General features: G+C 40.8%; 1 protein-coding gene across 7 annotated transcripts in view; it reads left to right on the top strand.

Annotated features, from left to right (window-relative positions):
- The first annotated feature begins 1,544 nt into the window (after positions 1-1,544).
- Positions 1,545-27,473, top strand: part of Akap13 (A-kinase anchoring protein 13) — a 300,754-nt gene continuing 274,825 nt past the window's right edge. For all 7 annotated transcript variants that reach the window (XM_040730180.1, XM_040730175.1, XM_040730179.1 and 4 more), the window contains exon 1: positions 1,545-1,736. The gene's annotated coding sequence lies outside the window, so the exon portion shown is untranslated. The remainder of the gene's footprint in view (positions 1,737-27,473) is intronic.

Raw genomic sequence — 27,473 nt, 5'->3', positions numbered from 1 at the left:
AATGAGATTAATTTTTTCATATAATTCAATTCCATATTTCATATATTTTGATCATATTCACCCACCCATTCCTCTCAATTTAAAAAAATTAAAGATGTACAACACCAACACCCAGCATACTCATACGTTTTTAATGGTTTGTTTTATCTGCATTGATGTGATGGTATCAAGTCTGGAACTGGAGTTACAGACAGTTGTGAGCTGCCATGTGAGTGCTAGGAATTGAATCCAGGTCCTCCGGAAGAGCAGTCAGTGCCTTTAACTGCTGAGCCATTTCTCCAGCCCCCCAACCTCTTATTTTTTTCTTTAAAAAATTATAATTCACTGTGTTCAATTTGTGCTGCCCATATATGCATGGTTGGCGAAAGGGGGGTCCAATCCTTAAAGAAAACTCACTTTCCCTTCCCCAGCAGCGATCAACTGCCAATAGCTCCTCATAAGCCCCACCCTCTGAAGGGGCATTCATCTGGGGGTACAGCTGCATGACATTTTCATATTTATAAGTTTTTATCACCTAGATCAAACTACAGAGACAGTACTTCAGGGACTCTGTCCTGTTCCTTCCCAGTCAATATCCATTCCCCTTAGGAAATCACCGTTCTTACTTTAACCAATATAAATTAGTTTTGAGATGCTCAGAAAATCTCACATTCCTTGCATAATATTTATACCCCCAGGTCTTTTTTTTTCTCTCTTTTTCTGAGACACTCTGTGCTATACACCTGGAACTCATTCTGTACACCACACTGGCCTCGAACTCGCAGAGATCCGCCTGCCTCTGCCTCTCGAGTGTGGGATTAACAGCACGTACCACTACTGCCTGACTTATTGACCGAAGAAATAACATCTGTCAAAATGGTTTGGCATGGCAGGCGTGTTTTCCCTTAATAACACATTACAATATGAAACTATTAGAGAAAGTTTCTTCTTGTACCTATTAATATAATCCCTTGGGATATTAATATAATCCATTGGGCATATGTCTTTACTTTGTTTCTCCGAAGCCACTAGATGATTTCTGAAGTCGATGGCAACTCAAAGGCAACGGTTTTGTGGTGATGGAGTAGCACAAAGTCACAAGATATACTGTGATAATATTCATCTCGTCAATGGGCCATCCATCCATCCAACGCACTTGTTGAGCACCGAGTACCTGGCGCTGCTCCACCTTGGACACTTAGAAGACCCTAATACTTGATTGGAAGTGACACAAAAGAGTGAATTTTGTCATTGTGTGGCAAGTACTCCGACTTAGGTAAGCACCGGGAGCACGGAGGAAGGGCAGCTTCCGGAGATGGGGCGGATAGGAGAAGGTGGGTGGGCATTTCCCCAGCAGCTGTTGCCAGCCACCCGACTTTGATCACTTTGCCGCCTGGCAGCAGTGTCGGTCAACCTCATCGTTTCTTAGCAACCGGAGCCAACAGCCAGAAAGCTTTCCTATTGGGCACACACAGCCTGATGGGCGGGCGAGTCGTCCAATCCTAATTCTTAGGCTTGGCCAGTTACCCCGCCTACTCCCGGTCCTCAGGCAGCGCATGCGCGGCTGGGCCGGGCTGAGTGCTGGGCGGTCGCGGAGTCGGAGTAGCCGCTGCTAAGTGTTTGGGCTCGGTGGACACCGCGGTGCTTGCTCCTCGCCCCAGCCGCCGCCGAGGGAGCGGCCGCCTATTGTCCTTCTCCGCCGCCAAGGAGCGGAGCTGCTCCGGCTCGGCCCGCGGGGGACCCCGGGGAGCCGCACGGTGAGAGCTCAACTTAGTTGAGGGAGTTGAGGGAAGTTTGGGCGTCTGAGGAGGGGGCGCGCGCGCAGCCGCCCCTCCCCCTCGGCGGCCCTCGGCCGCGCGCGCGAGCTGCGGGACTCGGGGGCGCGCGGGCGCGACGCGGGTGGCGGACCCTCCTCGGTAGCATCCGCGGCCCGGGGGCGGGTGGCGCGGCCGCCGATCCCAGCCTCCTCGGGTCCTCGTCCTCCCTCCGGATGCCCGCTTCAGTGGCTTTCCTCTGAGGGAAGGCTGCTCGGTGGGGCGCGCCGCCCCGACTGTCTGTGACCACGGGAACGAGCTCCCCGGGGCAGCCGAGCGGGGTAAACACTGAGCGCCCCGGCTGCCTTCGGGGGCTTTTTTCTGTGCTTTCTCCCGGGGGGCGCGGCCGACGCACCGGGAACTGTGCTTTCGGCTCCTCAGCCACTTAACCCTAGTGCAGGCGCTAGCCCTCGAAAGCGAGTCGATACTTTTGGTAGCTAGGACTCGCGAGACGCATAAAGCTATTTATTGATCGGGGGACCCGCTCAGTTTTCTTCTCGTTGAGGAAGCGTATACCCCCATTCCCACCCCATCTCTTACAGCCGAAAGATTGGGTCACGTTAAGTTGTTAGACCCTACTGTGAATTCAGGAATTCACAATGAAAATTGGATTGAGCAACATCTTAGTGTTCGGTCTTAGCTTTTCCACTCCATAATGAAGTCATTTTGAGAGTTCATTGCCCAAGTGATGTGCCTTTTTTCGGTTACTACCCGCACCCCCTTAGCCCCTTTTATTTCCAGGAGTCGCTTACTCATTTTTTTCTTTTTTAACCTTTGGATTGTCCCGGTCAGGAGAAGTGCTCCTGTTCTTGAAAGGTCATTGTCTGTAAAGGAGTTCCCAGGAGTTGAGATGACTCTGAGATAAATCGGTGTCACTTTCGTACACCTTCATTTCTTGGGAATTTACTAACTGCGTTAAGCACTTGGCCTTCTTCAGTTTTGGGTGGATTCCTTCCACTGCATTTCGTTGACTGGACGGACACGCTATGATGATAATTCTGGTTTAGTTCCCAAGTGGAACTAGCTTAAGTAGCCTATCATTCATTTTGAAACACAATGACCGCGTCATTTCATGTTAATTTCAGCTGTATCTCACTGGCATCTGTTCTTAAAGTTTTCCTTGAAAAATACTGCAAATGATAATTTGCTTTGCTTTCTATGTAATTAACGTGGAGAAGTGTTGCTTGGGCTTCCCGGTTGGTTTGACTTTTCTTTACTTGAAATCCAGCTTTGTTTACCTGATGAAACTAAGGGAAAATAGTTTTAAGTCACAGGAATCCAGGGCTCACAGTCTTTGTGCTTAATTTTCCTTTCCTGGGCGGGTGTGGTGAGGAAAAGGAGGTTGGCAGAAGTTGGAAGTTATTGGGGAGTTACATAATGTAAACATAATTGCCTACAAAATCGGGTGACCAGGACACCAGTTGCTTTTCTTCCCTGGGCTGTGATAGCATGTGACAATACATGCTTTTGTGTTAGAGTTTCTTAGAATTTACTTGTTTCTCTAAATGGAGAATGTGTGTAATAAAAATGGTCTTTCCTAGACGTTTTCCTCCTTAAGGACTGCAATGGGCAGTTTTTTGCTATGTACTGTCTGCTAGAAAAGTCTGCATGGTTGGCATTCAGCTCTCATTTGATTTGGGTGAGGTGATTTTTACTTGCTACATAGGAGAGACTCATGAATTCTTGGGCCTTGTACAAAATGAAATTAGCTTGCACATCTGTGGTAAAATTTAGTTTAGGAGATTTTGCTAAGTCTTCTCTCTTTTTTTGAGATAGGGTCTCACTGTGGAGCCCAGGCTGGTCTTGAACTCACAGAGATCCACCTGCCTCCAGAGTGCTGGAATTAAAGGCCTAGCCTTCTTTTTTCTTTTTTTGAGTTATGGTTTGCTTACCTTGCAGTGTAACCTGGCTTTGAACTCAAGACTTCCCTGCCTCAGTTTCTTTAGGGCTAGATAACAGGTTTGTATCACTTTCCCCAGCTTTAAAAACTCTTTAATTTGTTGATTTGTTCTTGAAGATAAGTGGGGTTTATATGGTACACTGTGGACTTCCAAAAAAAAAAAAAGATTGCAGCTTAGAAATCTGTCCCCCTCACTTCCCCTTGTTGAGACTATTCAACTGCTGAACAAATTTATTCATAGCTCTTCCTGTTCCTTTATTGTTACATTGGGAGGGAGCACAATTTAGGAGAAATTCACTTTTGTAGTTATGTAAATTTGAGTTCAGATCCTTACCTTTTCTTTGTCTGGTTTTGAAGCCTTGTGCTTAACCTCTGAGTTTGTTTTTCTTCCCTTGTAAGGGGTAGTAGACATTTCATGTTTTTAGGAATGCATGAAGCAGTATAAGGGACTTAGTACACTGTCCAATATTGTGTACATGGCTACTTCCTGGTAGCTAGTATGATAATTTTGATGCATTTTACATGACTTTAAAAAGTGTTTTTAAAATGTTTCTGGACAGATGACGGCTCAGTTGGTAAAGATCCTTGCCACTAAGCCTGATGACCCGGGTTCAGCCTCCAGAACCCCACATAGTAGAAGGAGAAAATCAACTCCTGAAAGTTGTCCTCTGTGACACTTAACCCCCATGCTAAACTCACAAATGAATATAAAATTTTGAAAGATGTCATTTGAACAGGACAGAAACTATATGGTTTCATCACCTGTTAGCTGACTTCATAGTGGGACTCCTGGTAGCTTGGTAGGAAAGAATTCTGTACAGCTGTGTAGTTTGGGAAATGACAAGAGATTGATTGTTTGCTGGTTGGTGGTGGTGCACGACTTTAATCCCAGCACTTGGGAGGAAGAGGCAGGTGGATCTCTGTGCGTTCGAGGTCAGCCTGGTCTACAAAGCTACACAGAGAAACCCTGTCTGGAAAAACAAACAAACCAAAAACAAAAAGCCAAAAAAAAACAACAGCAACAACAACAAAAAAGAGAGATGGATTGTTTTCAGTGCTAGCAATAGTGTGTCTGTTTTAGTGTTCTTTTGCTGTGAAGAGACACAATGACCATGGCAACAATTATAAAAGAAAGCATTTGATTAGGGCTTGCCTACAGCTTCAAAGGTTTAGTCCATTATCATCATGCAGATAGATACGGTGCTGAAAGTACTACATCTGGGTCTTCAGGCAACAGGAAAAGAGAGACTCTGTTAGGCTTTGACTTCTGAAACCTCAAAGTGCGCCCCAGTGACATATTTCTTCTAGCAAAGCCACACCTCCTGGAACCTTTCAACTAGGGTCACTCCATGGTGGCCAAACATTGAAATCTACCAGCCTATGGGTGCCATTCTTACTCAAACTACCACAATGTCTAAGTTATAGTCAGTTTAACTTTTCCTTTTTACCTTGGCCTTGAAAATGGTATGTATGGCTTTATGACATTTCTCAGGTTTGCTCAAGATAGAACTGGACTGGGTGTTAGCAGAATACACAGTTCAGAGACTTAAGCACGCCACTCATTTGCCTTTCCAAATACCACTATGTACAGAAGGAAGCAGTTATCATAGTTTAGAATGTTTAAAATACCAAATGGAGTAGATATGTTTTAGAACTGCTTACCCGATCAAACCTAAACATTGTGGGTATAAATATCCCTGACCAAGATACCTGGGCAAGATTGGACTTTGATGCTTGATTCTCTTAAAGTTAATTTTAAGAACAGTCTTAAACTATAGTTATTACTGACAAGGACGACCATCCATATGGAAGCGATTGTCATTGTGTTGTGTGTTCTGCCTAGCTTACTATGTTGGGGGAGAGAGAAGGAAGCTGTTAGTAGGAAGAACTTTGTTTCATACATATGTCCTCAAGTATATAGCTTCTAGTCCATCTTTGTGTTGATTGGGTCATTGTAAGTAGATCAAACCCATTTTTAGCAGTCTTTGCTGGGAGGTTAAACTGGCAGATCTAGTACTGAAATACTGTGATTGAATTCTGTGTTGGGAAATGGATGTTTTTTTTTTTCTTTTTTTCTTTTTGTTTGTATTACATCTTCAGAGCCATATCTTGAGACACTTGTATGATATGGATGACAAGTGAAAGAAAGGGTGTGAGGTGTTCACTTTGTGCCATGATGTAGGCTTCTTGTAGAATTTTAATTTTTTGATCAAGAGGCTGCTCTTGATCATAGAATTAGTTCCTGCCTCTCCAAATAATGAATTATTCTTGAAAGGTTAGGAATTAGGATGGCACACTACAGTGATTGGTCTTTTTAACTTGAGGTGCCAATATAGGGAAAGCCTTTCCTAGAAGTTGATTATTGAGTTTTGCAGAACCCCAAGATGGTTCTCTTTGATCTCTACCAAAAGCACATGGTATGGAGCCACACCCACACATTGCTGTGTTTTGACTGTCTGATCATGAGCTGGCCATTTTATCTTTTTCAGACTTAGTATCTTTGATTATTACTCCCGTCCTACCTCTGCACCCCCACTATTATCCTGTCTGCTAAATGCTACTTTTGTGAGAAACACAGGCCAGAAAGCACCCCACTGTGTGGTGGTAGTGTTTCATTGATAAGTTCCTGATATGGATAAAATGTGAACCTTAGTCCTCAAGGGGAGACTTGCTACTAGCTTTGGGGTCATTTCCCCTGGAAGGCAACTAAACTATTTTAAGATGTCTACCCTTCCTCTTGCGTGGGGAAGCTGTCCTGTTTTCATTTTCTGTTCGGTTCTTCTCACATTTTCTTTCACTGAATATTTATCAAGGAATAGTTTTTAAATTACCTTTTGGTTCACAATGCTTGTTAGATGAAGTAACTGTGGTTGGGCCTTGATGTCAGGTGAAACAAAGGTAAGCATCGAACAGCATCAGAATATTTAAAACGAACTACAGAGGGGGTCAGGGTAGCTGCTGTTCTTTACTGTCATTTTCATACTTAAAATTTAAGATTAGTGCTCAATAAAGAATCTTTTTCCCCCCAGTTTTTCAAGACAGGGTTTCTCTGTGTAGCCCTGGCGGTCCTGGCATTCACTCTGTAGACCCTGCTGGCCTGAACCTCAGAGATCTACTGCCTCAGTGAGCCAGGCAGTGGTGGCACACGCCTTTGATCCCAGCACTTGGGAGGCAGAGGCAGGAGGATCTCTGTGAGTTCCAGACCAGTCTGGCCTACAAGAGCTAGTTCCAGGACAGCCTCCAAAGCTACACAGAGAAACCCTGTCTCGAAAAACAAAACAAAAAAATTAAAATTAGTGTGTTCAGTTTTCGTCTCTGCTAGGTGCACTTTATTTTACTTATGTATGGGGAGGGAGCTGGAGACCAGCAAACAACCCTGAGAATGAAATTATTAACCAAACTTTAGGATAAGGGAAAGTTCCTAAAATAACCTGGCACTGGCTATGTAGCAAGCCAGTATGCCTTTATGTGAAGTTGAGTTGATTATTATGGCTTTTCCGTATCATTGGTACTGTCACATGAAAATTTCAAGTACATTTTAAACACAAATCAAATTTGTTGCAGTATTATTGAATGCAGTAAGGCACTCATCCCCTCCCTACTCTACCATAGGCAACCCCTAAGGTACTCTGTTGTTTTTGATACTGTAGTGTTGTCTTTGTTGGCCTGCTGCCTGTTTCTGTAAATAAGTTGCAGCCACACCTATATTGTCTATGACTGCTTTGGAGCTAGCTATAGTTGCATCTTAGAGTGGCTAACACAGACTTCTATACAAGTTGTTTAGCCTTGATCATGCCTATCAAAATCCAGTTATTCACAGCTGTTGTGAACAGTTCTATATATTTTCAACATATATTTGATGTTCTATTAGCATTCATTGGAAAAAATATCGAGGGGCTGGGTAATGGCTCAGTAGGAAAAATGCTTACTGTGGCACTAGGCATGACACCATGTGTCTGAGGGCTGGGGGGGTGGAGACAGGAGAATGCCTGAGGCTTCCTAGGCAGCTAGTCTAGCCAGTCTGTGAGTTCCATGTTCTCTGAGTGACTATCTCAAAGACTGAGGTGGAGACTGGTAAGAGGAAGGCAACTGACACCCACCTGTCCTCCATAGGTACACGTACTAGCATGAGGACCTGCATATAGATGGACATATCACACACAGTTGTGAGCTAGGGAAAAATCAAGCTTTACTCAGTACATTGTTACTGTGTCTCTGTAGTCTCCCATTTTTTTTCATTCTTTAAAAAAATACGTCCTTTACATTTATTTAAATTCACTGACTTTAGTGTATAAGGCCTTATAAAATTTAACAAATGTGTATATTCCGTCTAATGACTGCTTGAATTAGGATAATTCTGTTGCTGGCATTTTCTTGTCCCACCAAGTCCTGCTACTGCTTCAGCCCCAAATAAGCACAATTAAGACTTGTATTAATTATTAAACTGTTGATCAATGGCTAGGACTTCTTACTGGCTAGGCCTCTCTTAATTATTAACTTGTAACTACTAATCTATGTATTTCTACATGGCCTTATCTTACCAGGAATGCCTGGTGCGTCCTATCTTCCTGGTCTCTACATGGCATCTCTTCTAGTGCCCCCTGCCTCTCTCCCCAGCATTCTCTTCATCTCCTAACCCCACCTATTTTCCTGTCTCTGTTGGCCAAACAGTGTTTTATTCATCAACCAATAAGAGGAACAAATATACAGAAGGACATCTCCCATCAGAATTCCTTTGTCCTTCCAGATTGGTTGGAATTCTTTGGTAGTCATCCAGTTTTTTTTACTCCTAAATCTCAGAAACTATTAATTTCTTTTCTGTCTTCATGTGGTTTTTATTTATTTGTTTATTGTTTGTTTTTGTAGTTGTTGATCCTTTTTAGGAACATTTAGGGCTAGGAATGTAGGTCAATTGGTGTATGTCTAATATTTACAAAAATCTGGGCTCAATCCTTTGTAACAGATTAACACTGAATATGATGGTGAATGTTTATAATTCCTATACTTGGGGTGGGATGGGGGTTGAGGCAAGAAAATCACGTGTTTGAGGTCATCTTTTTCTATATAGAGAGTTCAAGGGTAGCCTGGACTATATGAGTCCTGTCTCAAACCAAAGTATGTGTGTGTATGTTGGGGGAGGGTGTCATAAAAATGGAATTATATAGAGTGTAACTTTTTTGTATGCTTAATAATGCTGTCTTTTCATGTGATTGTTTTCCATCCCTTGGTAATATGCCTGTTCAAAACTCTCCACTCTAAAAATTGAGTTGATTGCACCATCCCTGGGTCAAAGAGGAAATAAAAAAAGAAATTAAAGACTTCCTCGAATTCAATGAGAATGAAGACACAACATACCCAAACCTATGGGACACTTTGAAAGCAGTGCTACGGGGGAAGTTCATAGCACTAAGTGCTCACATGAAGAAACAGGAAAACAGTTATACCAGAGAATTAACATCACAGCTAAAAGCTCTAGAACACAAAGAAGCAAACTCCCCCAGGAGGAGTAGACGCCAGGAAATAATCAAATTGAGGGCTGAAATCAACAAAGTAGAAACCAGGAAAACAATACAAAGAATCAATGCAACGAAGAGTTGGTTCTTTGAGAAAATCAACAAGATAGACAAACCTTTGTCCAAACTTACCAAACAGCAGAGAGTGAACATGCAAATTAACAAAATCAGAAATGAAAAGGGGGACATAACAACAGACTCTGAGGAAATCCAGAGAATCATTAGGTCATACTTTGAAAACCTGTACTCCACAAAATTTGAAAATTTAAAGGAAATGGATGACTTCCTGGACAGCTATCATTTGCCAAAACTAAATCAAGAACAGATAAGCAATTTAAATAGACCTATAACCCCTATGGAAATAGAAGCTGTCATCAAAAGTCTCCCAACCAAAAAAAGTCCAGGTCCAGATGGCCTCAGTGCAGAATTCTACCACAAATTCAAAGAACAGCTTATACCAATTCTTCTCAAAGTGTTCCACACAATAGAAGCAGAAGGGTCTTTGCCAAACTCTTTCTATGAGGCTTCAATAACCTTGATCCCCAAGCCACACAAAGATACAACCAAGAAAGAGAACTTCAGACCAATATCCCTCATGAACATTGATGCAAAAATACTCAATAAAATACTGGCAAATCGGATCCAAGAACACATCAAAACAATCATTCACCACGATCAAGTAGGTTTCATCCCAGGGATGCAGGGATGGTTCAACATACGAAAATCCATCAACGTAATCCACCATATAAACAAGCTGAAAAACAAAAATCACATGATCATCTCACTAGATGCTGAAAAAGCCTTTGACAAAATCCAACAACCCTTCATGATAAAGGTCTTGGAGAGATCTGGGATAACAGGGACATACTTAAACATAATAAAAGCCATATACAGTAAACCAACAGCCAACATCAAACTAAATGGACAGAAACTCAACGCAATTCCTCTAAAATCAGGAACAAAACAAGGCTGTCCACTCTCTCCATAACTTTTCAACATGGTACTTGAAGTTCTAGCTATGGCCATACGACAACAAAGGGGGATCAAGGGGATACAAATTGGGAAGGAAGAGGTCAAACTTTCACTGTTTGCAGACGATATGATAGTTTACATCAATGACCCAAAGAACTCTACCAGGGAACTCTTACAGCTGATTAACACCTTCAGCAAAGTGGCAGGCTACAAGATCAACTCAAGAAAGTCAGTAGCCCTATTATATACAGATGATAAAAGGGCTGAAAGAGAAATCAGAGAAACATCACCCTTTACAATTGCCACAAACAACATAAAATACCTTGGGGTAACGCTAACCAAACAAGTGAAAGACCTGTGTCGTAAGAACTTTGAATCTCTAAAGAAAGAAATTAAAGAAGCCCTCAGAAAATGGAAAGATCTCCCATGCTCTTGGATAGGTAGGATCAATGTAGTAAAAATGGCAATCCTGCCAAAAGCAATCTACAGATTCAATGCTATCCCCATTAAAATCCCAGCACAATTCTTCACAGACCTTGAAAGAACAATAATCAATTTTGTATGGAAAAACAAAAGACCCAGGATAGCCAAAACAACCCTGTTCAACAAGGCAACGTCCGGAGGCATCACCATCCCTGACCTCAAGCTCTATTATAGAGCTATAGTCCTGAAAACAGCTTGGTATTGGCACAAAAATAGACAGGTAGACCAATGCAATCGAATTGAAAATCCGGGTGTTAACCCACACACGTACGAACATCTGATCTTTGACAAAGAAGCTAAAAATATACAATGGAATAAAGAAAGCATCTTCAACAAATGGTGCTGGCATAATTGGAGACTGGCATGTAGAAGAATGCGGATCGATCCATGTTTATCGCCATGCACAAAACTTAAGTCCAAATGGATCAAAGACCTCAACATAAATCCAGCCACACTGAACCTCATAGAAGAGAAAGTGGGTGGTACCCTTGAACGAATTGGTACAGGAGACAGCTTCCTGAACATAACACCAGTAGCACAGACAGTGAGATCAACAATTAATAACTGGGACCTCCTGAAACTGAGAAGCTTCTGTAAGGCAAAGGACACAGTCAGCAAGACAAAAAGGCAGCTCACAGAATGGGAAAAAATATTCACTAATCCCACATCTGACAGAGGGTTGATCTCCAAAATTTACAAAGAACTCAAGAAGCAAGTCTCCAAAACAGCAAAGGACCCAATTAAAAAGTGGGCTGCAGAACTAAATAGAGAGTTTTCAATAGAGGAGTCTAAAATGGCTGAGAGGCACTTGAGAAAGTGCTCAACATTCTTAGCCATCCGGGAAATGCAAATCAAAACAACTCTGAGATACCATCTCACTCCTGTCAGAATGGCTAAAATCAAAAACACCAATGACAATTTATGCTGGAGAGGATGTGGTGAAAGGGGGACACTCCTCCATTGCTGGTGGGAGTGCCAACTGGTTCAGCCACTTTGGAAAGCAGTATGGAGATTCCTCAGAAAAATGGGAATAAACCTACCACAAGACCCAGCAACTCCACTCTTAGGCATATATCCAAAAGATGCCCATTCATACAACAAAGATGTCTGTTCCACTATGTTCATAGCAGCTTTATTTGTAATAGCCAGAACTTGGAAGCAACCTAGATGTCCCTCACCCGAAGAGTGGATAGAGAAAATGTGGTACATCTACACAATGGAGTACTTTTCAGCAGAAAAAAATAATGGAATCATGAGATTCGCAGGCAAATGGATGACACTAGAAGAAACCATCCTGAGTGAGGTAACCCAGTCACAAAAAGAGAAACATGGCATGTACTCTCTCATATATGGATTTTAGACATAGATCTGGGGAGTGCCAGCCTACAATCCTATGGCCAGACAGTCTGGGAAACAGAAACTACATTTAGTGGCTGGTTAAGTACTGAGCTGAACTCAAGAAAGCCAATATCAGAGAGGGAGGACTGATGATCAAAGGGATTAAGACTGGGCTGGTTTAACCCCCAGAAACAGCTGACCAGACAAAGGTTAACTCTTGAATCCCAGGCATCAGCCTGGGAATCCAGCATGGGACTGATCAAGACCCCCTGAATCTGGGTGTCAGTGAGGAGGCCTAGGTAATCTATTGAGCCTTGGGCAGCAGATCAGTACCCATCCCAAGTATACACACGGACTTTGGACTCCCATAGAACAATGTGAGGTGCACTCTCACCCTGAACCCTTGGGGAAGGGTCTAGGCCCTGCCCTATATGAAATGACAGACTATGGACACCCCCATGGAGGGCCTCACCCTCCCTGGGGGAACGAGGGGATAACGGGGGGGGGGAGATGGGGGAGGGCACAGGAGGAGGGGAGGGAAAGGGAGAGGGACCTGGAACTGACTTGTGAAGCATCCTTGTTTCTTATCTAAATTAAAAAAAAATAAAAAAAATAACTCATAGTCTCATATATATATATATATATACATGTATATATATATATATATATATGAATATACACAAATAGAAGAGTAGGTGGAGAGAAGCTCCCCCATGGAGGTACTGCCCTACAGATGCTCACTATAACTTGTCAAGTGTAGAGATAGGTGCTCTGGAGGAAACCCTAGAAAATCTTTTGTCAGAAATTCATAAGAAGCATAGCAAAGTTGGATAGGTGCTATCATAGTATTCTCACCTCTGTCTTCTGTTTGTGATAATTCTTGGTGGTGCTCAAATAAAAATATTTTTTATTGTTAAAAAAATAAAAATTGAGTTGATTGTATGTATGTAGGTAATTCTTATTTGAAAATATTATCTTCTAATATGTTGCTTATGTTTTCATATCTTCCTTCCACTCCTTAGGGTCTTGTATACAACAGGTTGGCCTGAAACTCTGTAGTTGAGGATGTCTTTGCACTTCTGATCCCCCTGCCTCTACTTCCTGAGTGCTGTGTGCCACTACATTGGGGTTAGGTGGTGTTGGGGATTGAACCCAGGGTCTCTTGTATTCTACCAACTGAGCTGTATTGCTTCAGCTTTTTTTATTATTACTATAAGTGTGCTAAAGAACAGACCTTAGACCAGAATACATAGGTAAGCACCCTACTTACCACTGAGCTATATGCTTCCAGATGTTTAGTTTTGGTTTTTGAAGCACTGGAATCTATCCTAGGGGCTTTTACATGGTAGTCAAGGGCTCTGCTATTGAGCTAACTATATAGGTCTAGCCAGCCTCTATTTTAATTTTTTTTGATTGACATTGGATTGAATCTGTAAATACATAGGGGATAACTGCCTTGATTAAGATATTGAGCCGTGAATGTAGCACATCTGCTTATCTAGATTTTTGGTTTATTATTGGTGGTGTACTTTTCAGCAGTTGAATCCTCATGTTTTGTAAAGCTTTATGTATATAGCCCATGGTTTCCGTATATGTGGTTTCATGATCCATGATTTCAGTTGTTAGTGTCAGTAAGCACGATGAGTATGGTACAGTAAGATATTTTGAGGGAGAAGAGACCAGGTGTGCAGGTTTGATGGTTTTTTTGTTTTTTGTTTTTTTCATCTTGACACAAGCTAGAGGAGGTGAAATCATCTTTGAAGTATTTCCTCAGGGTCTGGATGCAGAAGACTGTGTTCCCCAGTGGCCATGCTTGCTTTCAAGGTTGGCAATATGCATGAGTCTCCCGTTGGGCTGATTTAGCAGCATGTAAGCTGCAGTTTTGAGAGGCCCTTGGTGAGAAGCTGAGGCTTGGCACCAGGTAGCAGAATCCAAGTTCCGAAGACACCAGGAGAGGTTGTTGGTGGGGATGAAGCCTCAGCTCGAGTGGATACCCCCAAGGACAGTGACAGATGTGGAGCTGGCCTGAGCTTCTGAGACCAAGTGTGTTTCGGATGGCAGAGCCAGAGAAGTCAGCCTAAGCCTCTGGAGCCCATATCAGGGCCTCAGGTGTTAAGACACTGGGCCATTTTACACTGTTGGAATTTGGTTTTGCTTAAGCATGGTTGTAAATGTGCCCTGGTTCTTCCCTCTTGGAATAAGACAGTTTATAACTTATTTTTAATTTTATAAGATCCTGCAGTTGGGAGAGTTTTGATTTTTTTTTTTTTTTTGATTTTTCGAGACAGGGTTTCTCTGTATTGTTTTGGAGGCTGTCCTGGCACTCGCTCTGTAGACCAGGCTGGTCTTGAACTCACAGAGATCCACCTGCCTCTGCCTCCCGAGTGCTGGCATTAAAGGCGTGTGCCACCAATGCCCGTCGAATTTTGAATTTTATAATGTGAAATTAGCAGAAACTTGATGAGCTGCTGTATTGTTCGAATCTGAACCATATCAACTTCAGCTTTGGTGGTTAGATGTCTTATTTTTTTTCCAGCTGATGGCTGTGATGGACATTTGAGAGACTTTTTGTAAATGTGAAATTTTCTATATCCTTGGGTCACTTAGAAAACTCAGAATGATTGGAGTGCTGCCTCTGTAGAAGCACAGCTCCTTGTCTGGCCACTGAGTTTTGTCCTGTCAAAGCAGATGCCTTGCCTAAGTGGACTGGGGCATTGAATGGAAGTAATTTGTTACTTTTGACAAGCTGAAGAGATTTTTAAAATGCAGCCTTAGATTCCCTCAACAGAACTGCTAGATTCTGAACTCTGCAAGAGACTTTGTCATTGTCCAAAATGCTGTGGCGACATGGGTTGAGAAGTAGATTGTAAATGTTTATTTGATCACAGGCATGTAAATGTTTATTTGGTCTCATGAGTGTAAATGTTTATCTGGTCACACAAAGTTTTTAAGAGGCCTGGTTCAGGTACTTTCTCTTTTTGAGGATTAAAGGTCAGTGGATAGGAGTGGCCAAAGCTTTGGTCTGGGCCTTTAAAAATGGTTCTGCATATGTGCTCAGAGCTTAGGTCAATCTGGAGAGCTCTTTCAAGGACGTTTCCCAGTGTTTTCTAAATAGGTCAGTAAAGGGAAGAAGGAACGTGTATGTCTCTTATGTGTTCATTTACTTAATCTTAATTCCCTATGTATTTATTTTTCTTCTCCCAAGTATATAAATGATGACTTTCATCTAGGACTTATGATATGCTCTAGTTTTATTGTTTATGCTGCAAGCCACATGTTTTTCATCCTGATGTAATTATATCCAAAGTAGTCAGTTTACAATTCCAACTTGTTCTTGGTATAGGAAATCATTGTGGTCTGCTCTTGAAGTTTTCCTGGAATTCATAAAAACATGCTAGGCTTTCATGTTTGTGCCTGGAAAGTAGCAAGAGCTTGCCAGTAGTTTACTTTTCCTCACATGAAGTGACCGTTGTAGATGGGAGCCAATAATTATCGTTCACACGCTTGTTCACATCTTCAAAGTGTTTTACAAACGTTTAATTAGTTCATGCTTAACTTATGTGCTAGAAGTTGGAAAACCAGTTTTTAAGGTTCACTTTAGCAGCACTGAAGTGTTAGGGGCAAGGGAGAAAAATACAGGTGGAGATATCTTTCCTTGCTTCCCTAGTGTTTGGTCCAGCATGCTTTTTGAGGTGTATAACTTACGGTTGATGTAAGTATGGAATTACATAGACTGGGGAAAAAAAAAAGAACATTGGGTAGAATGGTTGGGAAGACATGGATAATTTGCTTTCAACTCAACTTCTTTTTTTTTTTTTTTTTTTTTTTTTTTGAGACAGGGTTTCTCTGTGGCTTTGGAGGCTGTCCTGGAACTAGCTCTTGCAGACCAGACTGGTCTCTAACTCTCAGAGATCCCTCTGCCTCTGCCTCCCGAGTACTGGGATCAAAGGTGTGTGCCACCACTGCTTGGCTGTCAACTCAACTTCTTTTACTATAAGTGAGAATTGTACCAATTTATTCCTGTGAGCATTTTGAAGGGTAGGTTGTGACTGGAGCAGACTCTGGAGAATTAGAGTACATACTAATACATGAGAATTTGGGAGGGATCACCTCTGCTAGTTACCTCACTACAATTTGTGTCACGATTCTGTTTTTCCAATAAAACGACTTTTACTTTACTGGGTTGTGTAGTGGAAGGAGACACTGATCTCAGTTGTGTTGTATTCCTGCCACATGAGCAGTGTGACCTTGTGTGGCCAATGCTTTTCTTCTGCTCTTAATGTTATTTTGTTTTATTTTGAGACAAGTTGTCACTTTGTAGCTTGCATGGAGCTCACTTGTGTATTCTAGGCTGTCTGGGAACTCCATGAAGTCCTCTTTGGCTTTGAGAGTACAGTCCTGGTATTTAGGTGTGAGCTACCACACCCAGTTGTGAAATTGTATTTGTGTATGACTCAGGTTTTAATAGTGAAAAAGCTTATTGTTTTTCTATGTGACACTGACTGTATCAGATTGCATTTCCTTAGTTGGCAAGTAAGACACAGGATAATACTTCCCTTTGATTCTTGGGAGAGTCTGTCATTCATCTGTCTTTTGAAGGACTCAGTTTCTTAGGGATTCTATATAGACAAGGATACCAGTGATGCTTAGGAGTAAAGAAAATTTTTGCCTAGTTTTGTAATTTTGCTGGTTTTCTTGTAATTTTGTTTGTAGCACTTGATTGCATGTTTGTTCATTATTAAGGAGAGGGTCTGTTTGAGGGATAGGTGTGTGTGTTCACATGGAGTACTACCATTGGATGTCAAAGCTCTGCTTCATAGTCATGATCATCTGGAAGAGAAATATGGTAGGTCTATGACAAACACAAGATAAAGCTTTATTTTTTATTAGAAAAAATAAAAAGAGTAAAAGTTCTGCTTGACACCATTCATTTTTATTGCTACAGCTGCCATGGTGTATCAGGATCTTATTTTGTAATAGGAAAAAATTTTAGAGAAACTGCCTCTAAAATCTACTTTTAGGCACATTATTTTCTTTTGGCAAGCACACCCTCTTGCTTTTGTGATTCACCTTTTGTTTAGTCCTGCAGAGATGGCTAGAGGAGGATATAGTACATAGGTTTTTTTTTTTTTTTTTTTTTTTTTTGGTTTTTCGAGACAGGGTTTCTCTGTATTGTTTTGGAGGCTGTCCTGGAACTCGCTCTGTAGACCAGGCTGGCCTTGAACTCACAGAGATCCTCCTGCCTCTGCTTCCCAAGTGCAGGGATTAAAGGCGTGCGCCACCAACGCCTGGCTGAACGTAGGTTCTTAGACAAGAAATGGGACAGAGAATGATTTATATTATTGAGGATTAGTTTAAGTTTTGGTGACTTCCTACCTTGTTTGGAATAGATAACTTTAACTGCTATTACTATTACCTTTGCAGTAAATACACAGTCTAATTTGTTTCCTAAGGCCATGTTTTCCTTTTGGTCATTGTTTATAGCTCAGCATTCAGAGGAACCTGAAGCTTAGTCTGCACAATCTTGACAGGGAAACTTTAGTACCTGATGGTAGAAAGGAGAAAAATTCTGAGAGCTTGGCATGCATATTTAATTAATTAAATTTTATCATGCATATGGATCTTCATGGTGCAAGATAAGCTTGGCCTTAGGGCCAAGAAGATAGCTCACCTGGTAAAAGTGTATGATGTGCAGGCTTTTTTTGAGGTGAGATCCCGGAACCCATGTGATAGATAGCTCGGCGTAGTTGTAGCTGTTTGTAATCTTAGTGACTGACTCTACAGCCATGTGGGAGAGCCTTCTGCCCGTTGCCTGCATGCCAGTTGATTTGGAATGATGCAGTTTGAGATTCTGTCTAAAACAAGTTGTCTGTCAGTTATGATTTTTAAGTTTATGTTTTTATTTTCTTTGTGTGTGTGTGTGTGTGCATGTGTGAGTGCACATGCATGCATGTGTGCCACAGTGTGCCTATGGAGGTCAGGGGACAATTTGTGGGAGTCTGTTTTCTCTACCTTATGGGTTCCAGGGATTAAGGTTTGATGGCAAACACCTCAACCTGCTGACTCATAAGGCTAGCCCTATTTTTAAATACCTACTTTTATTTAATCTTCTTTATTTATTGTATCAGTGCATGCCTGCCATGGTGCACACATGTGGTCATCAGGGGACAGCATGATAGGTTCTTTCTTACCTAGGTACTGTGGAGCTGACTCAGGTTGTCAGGTTTGGTAGCAATCACTTTTACTGCTGGCCCTTCTTGCCAGCCCAAGCTTTTATTCTTTTTATTTTATTTAAAAAATTTTTAAAGATTTATTTATTTATTTTTGCATTTATGTATGCATTCCCCATGAGTGCCTGGTGCCCACAGAAGTCAAAAGATGGTATCAGATACCCTGGAACTGGAGTTAGGGGGGGAGTATATATAAGCCACCATATGGGTGCTGGGGATTGAATCCTGGTTCTCTGCAAGAGCAGTGAGCCAATCTCTCCAGTTTCCAAATAACAAAGTAGAGCTTAGAGTCAGTGTCTTACAGAGTAGTTTTAGCTGACCTGGAACTCACTGTGTTGACCATGTTGGCCTTAAACTCAAGAGACTTGAGCACATCAGTTTCCTAGGTACTGGGATTAAAAACATAGTTTTTAATTTTATTTCTTTATTTATTAATTTATTGTGAGACAGGATCTCAGTATATAACCTTTCCTGGTCTGAGCTCATTATATAAACCAGGCTGACTTCAGACTTGTAGAGATTTGCCTACTTCTGCCTCTTGGGTGCTAGGATTAAAAATGTGTGCCACCACATTTGGTTTCAAATTTAATTTTAATTTTATTGTTTGTATGTTTGTATGTTTTGCCTGTATGTATGTCTGTGCATCACTTGCACAGAGTTGAGAAGAGGCTATCAGATGTCCTGGCCCTGGAGTTACAGACAGTTGTGAGCCACCATGTATGCTCTGGGAATTGAACCCAGGCTCTCTGGAAGAGCAGCCAGTGCTCTTAACCACTGAGTCATTGTTCCAACTACAGTTTTATTAATTTTCAATAGTGACTTTAAATAGTATCTCACAGTAATACATAGTACTATACAACCTGAAACATAACTAACTAACTAACTAAATAAATAACCAAAAGAAAAAGAAAAAAAAACCCAAAAATCACATGATCTGTTTCCACGACACTAATCAGGCAGCTACTTTATCAAAGCAGATGAGAGCTGCATAGCCCATTTTCCTTTCAACAGAGCAGTTACATAAATAAGACCATAACCTTTTATTAAGCACCTTTGTATGAAATCAGAGGTGTCTTGTCAAGTCAGACATGAAAAGTTAAACAAAGCTGCACAACTTACTGATCTGAGCAGGTTTTAGGTTCTCTCTATGTTAGACTTTTTTCTATTTCAGTTGACTCTTTCTTTTAGATACCAGCACTAGAATGTTTTGATCTTATATAAAATTATCTTTGGTTTCATGTTAGTTTTTTTTCACCTCTCCACATAATATGTAGTTATATTTTTTCCTTTGTGGATTATTTTTCTTTATACAGTGCATTCCCACTTAGATTTTTGTGAAGAAAATACCTTTTTTTTTTTTTTCCAAGACAGGGTTTCTCTGTTTTGGAGGCTGTCTTGGAACTCGCTCTGTACACCAGGCTGGCCTCGAACTCACAGAGCTCCATTTGCCTCTGCCTCTCGAGTGCTGGGATTAAAGACATGCTCCACCAACGCCAGATGAAAATACCTTTGTTTTATTTTATTTTTTTTAAAAGGTAACTGAATACCTTAATTTTGTGCTTCATAATTTGGATAGTGTATGTAAAAATGTTGATTTTTTTTTCATGCTTTTAGGTTCACGCCATCATGTTGAAAGCTGTTTCTCACACCCTTGTTGATACACATTGCATCCAAGCCCATGTGAAATACCACAGTTCTCTGCCCTGACCGTGCTAAAGTAGTACTTGGCTGCTTTACCCAAAGTGCTGTGACAGTGTAAAGCTGACCACTTGAACAGTTAGCTCCATAGGATGTGTACCCTTAAAGGAGACCTTTCCTTCTTGAATCCAAATAAAGGTGATGATTCCTCTGTGAGATGCCTCAGGACCCAAATAATGAGTTCAGAAGAAAAATGGCATATTCTTCCCCTCAGCTTGACGCCTATTGAAATGACCAGGGGCAAGTTCACTAAAATAACAGCTGCATGATTTTGATTCTTCACCTCGTTGTGATAAAAATGAAAAGAGTGGAATGCTAAGCCCAGTACAAGTGTTGTGCAAGATGAGTTTGAATGCTCATACTCTTAAGAGCTCTGGCTCTAGAACCCAAACTCTCTGTACGCTTCAGTCTAAGAGGAGTTGAAATAGTTACATAGTTACCTGAAAAAGGTATCCATTGTGAGCTATGATTTTGGTGAGCCTTATGTAACTTTGACTTTGCCTGTTGACTTATTTTTTTATTAATTTATTTTTCACATTCCAATCCCAGTTCCCCTTCCCTTCTTTCCTCCCATCAGCTGACTTATTTTTAAGGGTTATTTTCTACTTTATGATCTCTAAGCTAGGGTCTTCAGATAGTTCTTCTGCCTCATGAAAGGTGTTTTCATCACTCCAATAATGTGCAGTCCATCAAGAAATTCACCTAGGAATAAATGACATTATCTAGAGGAATTTTTAAAATGTAATTTGTTGTTTCTCTTTCCAAACTTGAAAATTGGTAGAGGGTGGTTGTATGTACACTTTGTACCTGTATGTAAACCATATGTGATGTATGTACTTGGAGATAACAGATTATAAAATGTTTCATGAACATGGGTTTATATACTATTAACTATATGACATAATTAAGTTAATGGGTATATGCTATTTCATTTCTTGGACTTAGATTTATTCTTAGGTCACTAATTATCTTTTTTGAATATTGTATTTCTCTGTTCTCCTGTTTTCCCTGTTGCTCCCTTCTTCCTTTCTGCTACTTAGTGACATTTTTCTGGGCAAATTCTGTACATACATATTATGCATCTTTGTTTATGTCCTCTCCCAGGAACAGAATTGCTAGCATAGAGGGGTTCACATGTCATGAGCTGTCAACAGATAGTGCCAAGTTGTCTGTAGAAAGCATCTGTCATTCACACTCTCATTGGTAGTCCTGAGTACCTATTTTCCATTCCTTCATAACCCATAGAAAGCAAGTTTGCATTTTTACTGTGTGCTGTTTTTGAGAGTCTTGGTGTTTATCCTAGGCTGACTTTTAACTCAGTGATCCTTTTACTTTATCCTCCTCAGTGTTTGGTTTATAGGTGTGTGCTACCATGCCCATCTCTAAATAGAAAACTTAATGTTTTAAATACTATAAAATTACCAGATTATTGGTAATCAGTAGTAAATGAAAAGATCCTGTGCTTTTGTTTGTCTCTTGTTTTTAAATATTGTTCAGTTTAGTTTCTACAGAATAAATTAATTTTTAGATTTAATCTATACATTTCTACCTGTATTTTTAAAATTGAAAAAAAAAACATGTAAAATAATGTGGCCTGAGAACGGGACAGGTTCTGTGACTAGGAATGCTTATGTGATGGATGGCTCACAACCATCTGTAACTCCAGTTCTAGGGGATCAGTGGTCTCCAAAGGTACTAGGCATGCACATGGTACATATATAGATGTGTAGGCAAAACATTCACACACAAATCTTAAATCTTTTTAAAAATTACATTTTTAGTCATTTTGAATGCGTTTGTGAGCACAATGTGCCTGCCTCTGCCTGAGTGATAGGATTAAAGGTGTGTGCTGCTATGCCTGGCGCTCGTTGCTCCTGTGGGTGTATTTAGCACATCCTTAGTGAAGGGACGATGGCTAAAATTGCCATGGTATTATGTATTTTTATGATGGTATCTTATTCTTTCCCTCCTCCTCTTTGTGCCCTCGGATTGGGTATTCACATTTGAGTTCCAGCTTGCTTGTGTGTAAAGTAGGAAAAGCAACCCTCACTCTGTACACAGCACTGGTTGCTGGGCATATCTGCTTAGTAAAAGTCTACAGATTTTGGGGAGACTTAGTGTAGATGAGGGTGTAAAGGGTTAGAAGGTAGAAAAGATGGTACTGTGCAGCAGGCATGGACCACTGAAGTTCTCATTTCTATTAGACAATTCTGGACCCATTTTTGTGTTTTTATGTTGGGAGACATAAAGTATCTAATAGCTTGTTTGCAATTTTGTTTTTTAATTTTAATTTTTTAAATGTCATTAGTTTGCATATTATTTTCTGTAAGCTGACTGTAGATACTTCGTAGGGAAGATAGGGTAGAATGGAGCTAATTTAATGGTTTCTAGGAGCAAACATTTTATGAATGATGCAGGAACATTTTGGGTTAGTGTTTGAAAGAACCAAAGGAGAACAGTGCATAGCCCCAGGTCACAGGGAGCCTATGGGAGAAGAAAAAAATTTTTTTTGGTCGTGTTCACAAAACATAAAGTTCTTTTTGTTGTTTTTGCTTGTTTGAGACAGGGTTTCACTGTACCTTTGGAACCTGTCCTGGAACTCGCTTTGTAGGCCAGGCTGGTCTCAAACTCAAAGAGATCTGCTTGCTTCTTGCCTCCTGAGTGCTGGGATTCAAGCTGTGTGCCACCTTGCCCAGCTAAAAAAAAGTTTTACGTAAATCCTAAGTACAAGTTATATAAGCTTGTAGAAGAACATGTCTGCATAGAGTGAGTATGTGCCAGGCCACTAAAATGGAAGAGTTTTGGATACACCAATAGAGATAGAAAGTTATGGTATAATGATGATCTGGGCCTGGCTTTGTGAAGTCTGAATTCTGAGGCACACTGGTAATTGATGAGGGATTGCACTGGGTCTGCAACATGACTAGGGTTTTGATAGGCATGAATAGACAAGAGAAGGAATGGTCTTGAAGCTATGCAGTGTGAGCAAAGAACAAACATCAGAAAACTTGGTGTGAGCAGTGAGGTGTGCTTGAGATATTTGGTTTGGTTAGGATGTGGGCACAGAATTAGGCCAACAAGTCAAGCTGGGGTGAGTGCAGTGTTTTGCACTTGTGTTAGAGAATTTAGTTCATCATTCTGAACAAAAGGGGAGGCAGCTCATTTAGGGAGGATTATGGGTAGTGACAGCTGGGGAAAATGAAGTGCTGCCTCTGAGGGACATTCAGAGTCCATTGTATTAGTTTAGGACGGGGATTACCAGAGCTAGAATGCAGGGAAGATGAAAGAGGTCAGATCTACTGGGCATTTGAAAAGAGAGTCAAATGGATGAAACTTGGTAAGGAAAGTAAAAGGTGATTGTCCACAGTGATTGGAAGCTTCTAGGAGCAGTAGCATACTGGGGCAGAATTCATTTTGGTATGGGTTTGGCTCTCCTTGAAAGAGGAAACGTTGGAGTTTCATTTAGATTGCCTCTTCCTAAGTAGTTCTTGTTTTTGACTATCCAGAAAAGCATCTGCTTTTATATAACTAAGCTACCTGCTTAGTACCTTAGTTGGTATTTAAAAAATTTTTGGAAGAAATTTAGTTGTAGTTAAAATACATAGAGCATAAAATCTACTATTTTAATCATTTTTTCTCTTTTGAAAAGGCCTTTCAAATTACTTATGTGTTTGTTGTATATGAGTGTAAGCCATGTGCAGGTACATGTGGAGAACAGAAGAGTACATAAGGGCCATTGGAACCAGAGTTACAGGTGACCACGAACCACCTGATGTGTGTGCTGGGCACTAACTTTTGGTCCTCTGGAAGAGCAGTAAGCACCATCTCTCCAGTCACATTTTTGCCGTTTTTTTTAGTGTGGAGTTTAGTAGCAATAGTTAGACTTATGTTGTTGTACACCTATAACCACTGTCTATATAAGTTTTCATCCTGCAGAACTAAAACTACCCTTAAACTGTAAATTCCTATTTTTATCCTCCAGCTACTGGCAAATAGCAATTCTTTTTTCTGTCTCTATTAATTTTGCTAGTGTAGATGCTTCATATCAATAATATCTAGAATTTGTGTTCTTGTAATGGACTTAATTACCTTGCATGATGTTCATTTATGCTGTATGCATGTGTCAGAATTTACTTCTTTTATGGGCAGAATACATTCCATTCCATAGAGCATATACACTTGGTTTGCTTCTGCCTTTTGGCTTTAGCTGTATGAGCATGGGTGTGCAAAAGCTCCATAAACCCCTGCTTCCAATTCTTTGGAGACTATGCCTACAATACCTCAGTTGTCATGGTTTTCATAATAGCCATGCACTCTGTGGGAAAAATAATGCCATTTAACTCTGATGTCTTTTAAAAAAGTGCTTATTTTATTTTAGATTATGTGTGCCGTGTGTGTGTCTGTTTGCATGTATGAGTACATGTACTTGTGGAATTCAGAAGAGGGCATCGGACCCTGTGGGGCTGGAATTGTATAGGCAATTGTGAGCTACCTGATGTGGATGCTGGGAACTGAACTCCATCTTCTGCAAGAACAGCTTGTTCATGTAACAGCTGAGTCATCTCTTCAGTCCCACTAACAGCCTTATAAAGGGAAAAACATTAATTTGTTAAATCTCAGCTTTGAGGCACGCATTTTAAAAACCTGACTAAAAAGACTCTATGTGAAAATACTTTGACTGTGTTGTGGAAAGGCTGCTGTGTGGTTTTCTTTCCAGATGATCTCACTTCCTTCCGATTACCCACTCTTTAACCCAACTCCATTTTGACTTGAAGGGCAGACTGATTGTTTGTTATTTAGAAGGTGGCTATTTGGCAAAATATTCCTGTCTCCTCCCCCTCTGACTTTTTCTTTTTTGGTGGAGATGGGGATCAAATGCAAGACCTCATGCATAATAGGCAATGGAAATGGGAAAGTAGCTGTCTTATCCCCCAAAGCAGGGAACGAGGCATAATTCCTTTTTAAATAATAATAATAATATTATTATTATTATTTCAGTCTACTTAATTTAATCTTTGTTCCTAGGCTTTTTGCTTTGTTTTGTTTTGTTTTGTATCATTTCATACAGTGACCTGAAATCACAGTCAGCACTGCTGTGGCTCTTGCATAATTGGTACTTGTCCTTCTTATTTGTATTATGTAAATAGGCTTTGACTGCAGCAAATTTAAACTGTTGTAAACATTGGCTATTCATTCCTACAACTGTATTTTGTGGTAGAATTGAATTACTAATTGTGTGAAGGAGTTTTTAAAATAAGGGACAAAAATGGGAAAACTTAAGAGCAGTTGCCCAGTAAAGTCATTGAAAGGAGTATGATGCTGTGTTTTAGTTTTTTTCTCTAAAGCAGGCGGTAGCATTTTCCTTCAGTGATGCCCTTTGTCTTAGTTAGGGTTCTTATTGCTGTGAAGAGACACCATGGCCACAGTAACTCTTATAGAGAAAACATTTAATTGGGGTTGCCTTACAGTTTCAGAGGTTCAATCCATTTTTGTCATGGTGGGAAGCATGGTGACATACAGGCAGACATGGTGCTGGAGAAGAAGCTGAGAGTTCTACTTTTTTTTTTTTTCTTCTTGAGACAGGGTTTCTCTGTGGCTTTGGAGGCTGTCCTGGAACTAGCTCTTGTAGGCCAGACTGGTCTCGAACTCACTGAGATCTACCTGCCTCTGCCTTCTGAGTGCTGGGATTAAAGGCGTACACTACCACCACCCCTTGAGAGTTCTACATTTTGATCTGAAGGCAGCAGGAAAAGACTGGGTGCCATTGAGCCTGGACTTGAGTGAGCACCTGAAACCTCAAAGCCTGCCCCTACCGTGACACACTTCTTCCAACAAAGTCACTCCTACTCCAACAAGTCCACATCTCCTAATAGTGTGGCTCCCTTTGGGCCAACCATTCAAACACATCAGTCCTTGGGCCGGAGGCATTCCTATTCAAACCACCACACCCTTAAAACTGTTTCTGTGTACATAGAAATGAATTTAGTAAGGTGGAGATGATGATGCATTTATTAAATGGCAATGGAGGAAAAATCCTGTTACTACAAATGGACACTATACTATTGTTATTATTACTACTATTTATATAACTTAGAGTTAGGGAGTGAGTTGCTGACTACATTTTTTTTTATTAACTGTCTTGTTGAAATTGTCTTGATGTGGATTTATTTCTAAGATGAATAGTTAATTTTTTCTTGTTGCTTTTACAAAGTCTCTCTGAGCAAATGACACATTCATGTGATGCCCTAACTCTGAGGAAGAAACTGTTGGCATGTGCCCAAGGCTTTTTGTTCTCTTAGCCTTGCCATTGTGTATGGCTAAAATGGTCAACTAGGATGTGAATTTGCATTCTGTTTTCAAAAGTTGATTCTGGGTCTTTTGGAGGATGGTGGGATGGGGTGGTGGTGTTGGAACCCACTTAGGCATTCACATTTACTACTGGGCCCTACCCTACCTCTGCCCTTTCAGTTAAAGTAGGGTCTTTTGTATTCCCTGCTGGCTTTCAACTCCCCATGTAACAGGATAACCCTTGAACTTTTGATCCTCTTATCTCTGTCTCCTGAATGCTGGTACTAAAGGCAAGCTCCTCCGTACCTAGTTTATGTGGTTGGTCCTGGGATTTGGAATTGAACACAGGTCTTGTGCATGTTAGGCAAGCTACTTTCAACTGAGTTACCTAGCCTTGGTCCTATCTCTGTGTCTTCAGTGCTGGCGACAGTAGATACATGTCATCATGTGTTTCATACCTGTATTTGCTGTTTTATAATGTGGAAGGAATACTTCAGAGCTACACATTTTTTTGAGTTATTTTGGTTGCATTCTCTGGAATTGGATGTTTAAAAAAATTTTAACTCAGATTTGGGTTGGTAGACAATTCTAGAAATGGTTAATTTTTTTCTTTAGTCTGAGGAATTTTGGAGGGAAATGGTCTTTTCTCTTGTGAGTATGTTGTTTATTAGCTTTTATATAGGCAGTTTATGACATCTAATGAACTCACAACTCTGTAGGTAAGCATGTGTAGTGTTTTTCTTGGACTTCATGGATCCTGCAGATTTAGAATTAAATTTAGTGTGGTAGATTTCACAGCGAAGAATTGAATATTGGTATGCCGATGCAGGACAGCTGTAACTTCTTTGAGGAGTTGGAAAGAACAGAGAAGGATCATTCTGTTTGCTTTTGTTTTAAAAAGACTCCTGGTTTGGTAAGCCTGAAATTCTTTAGACCAGGATGACACAAATAATTACAGAGATGTCAATGCCTCTATCTCTCGATTTCAGGGATTAAAGCCATGTTCCACCATGCTTGGCCTGAGAAGGGTCATTCTAAACCTTGAACATTAAGACTAATGGAGGGTTGTTTTAAAAGCTCAGATTTCACTGACTGTGTATTTGCAGAAGTGGTTTAGGGACTGGAAAGGTGACTCAGTAGTTAAGAGTGTTAGCTGCTCTAGCAGAGGGCCAGGGTTCAGTTCACAGCACCCACATGGTGGCTTACAACCATATGTAATTTCGGTCCCAGAATAGCAGACAGCTCCGATAGATACCAG

The sequence above is a fragment of the Mesocricetus auratus genome, unplaced genomic scaffold (genome assembly GCF_017639785.1).
Source record: "Mesocricetus auratus isolate SY011 unplaced genomic scaffold, BCM_Maur_2.0 Super-Scaffold_4256, whole genome shotgun sequence".
In the NCBI taxonomy this organism is placed as follows: domain Eukaryota; kingdom Metazoa; phylum Chordata; class Mammalia; order Rodentia; family Cricetidae; genus Mesocricetus; species Mesocricetus auratus.
This window is presented reverse-complemented; position numbering and strand designations above follow the sequence as displayed.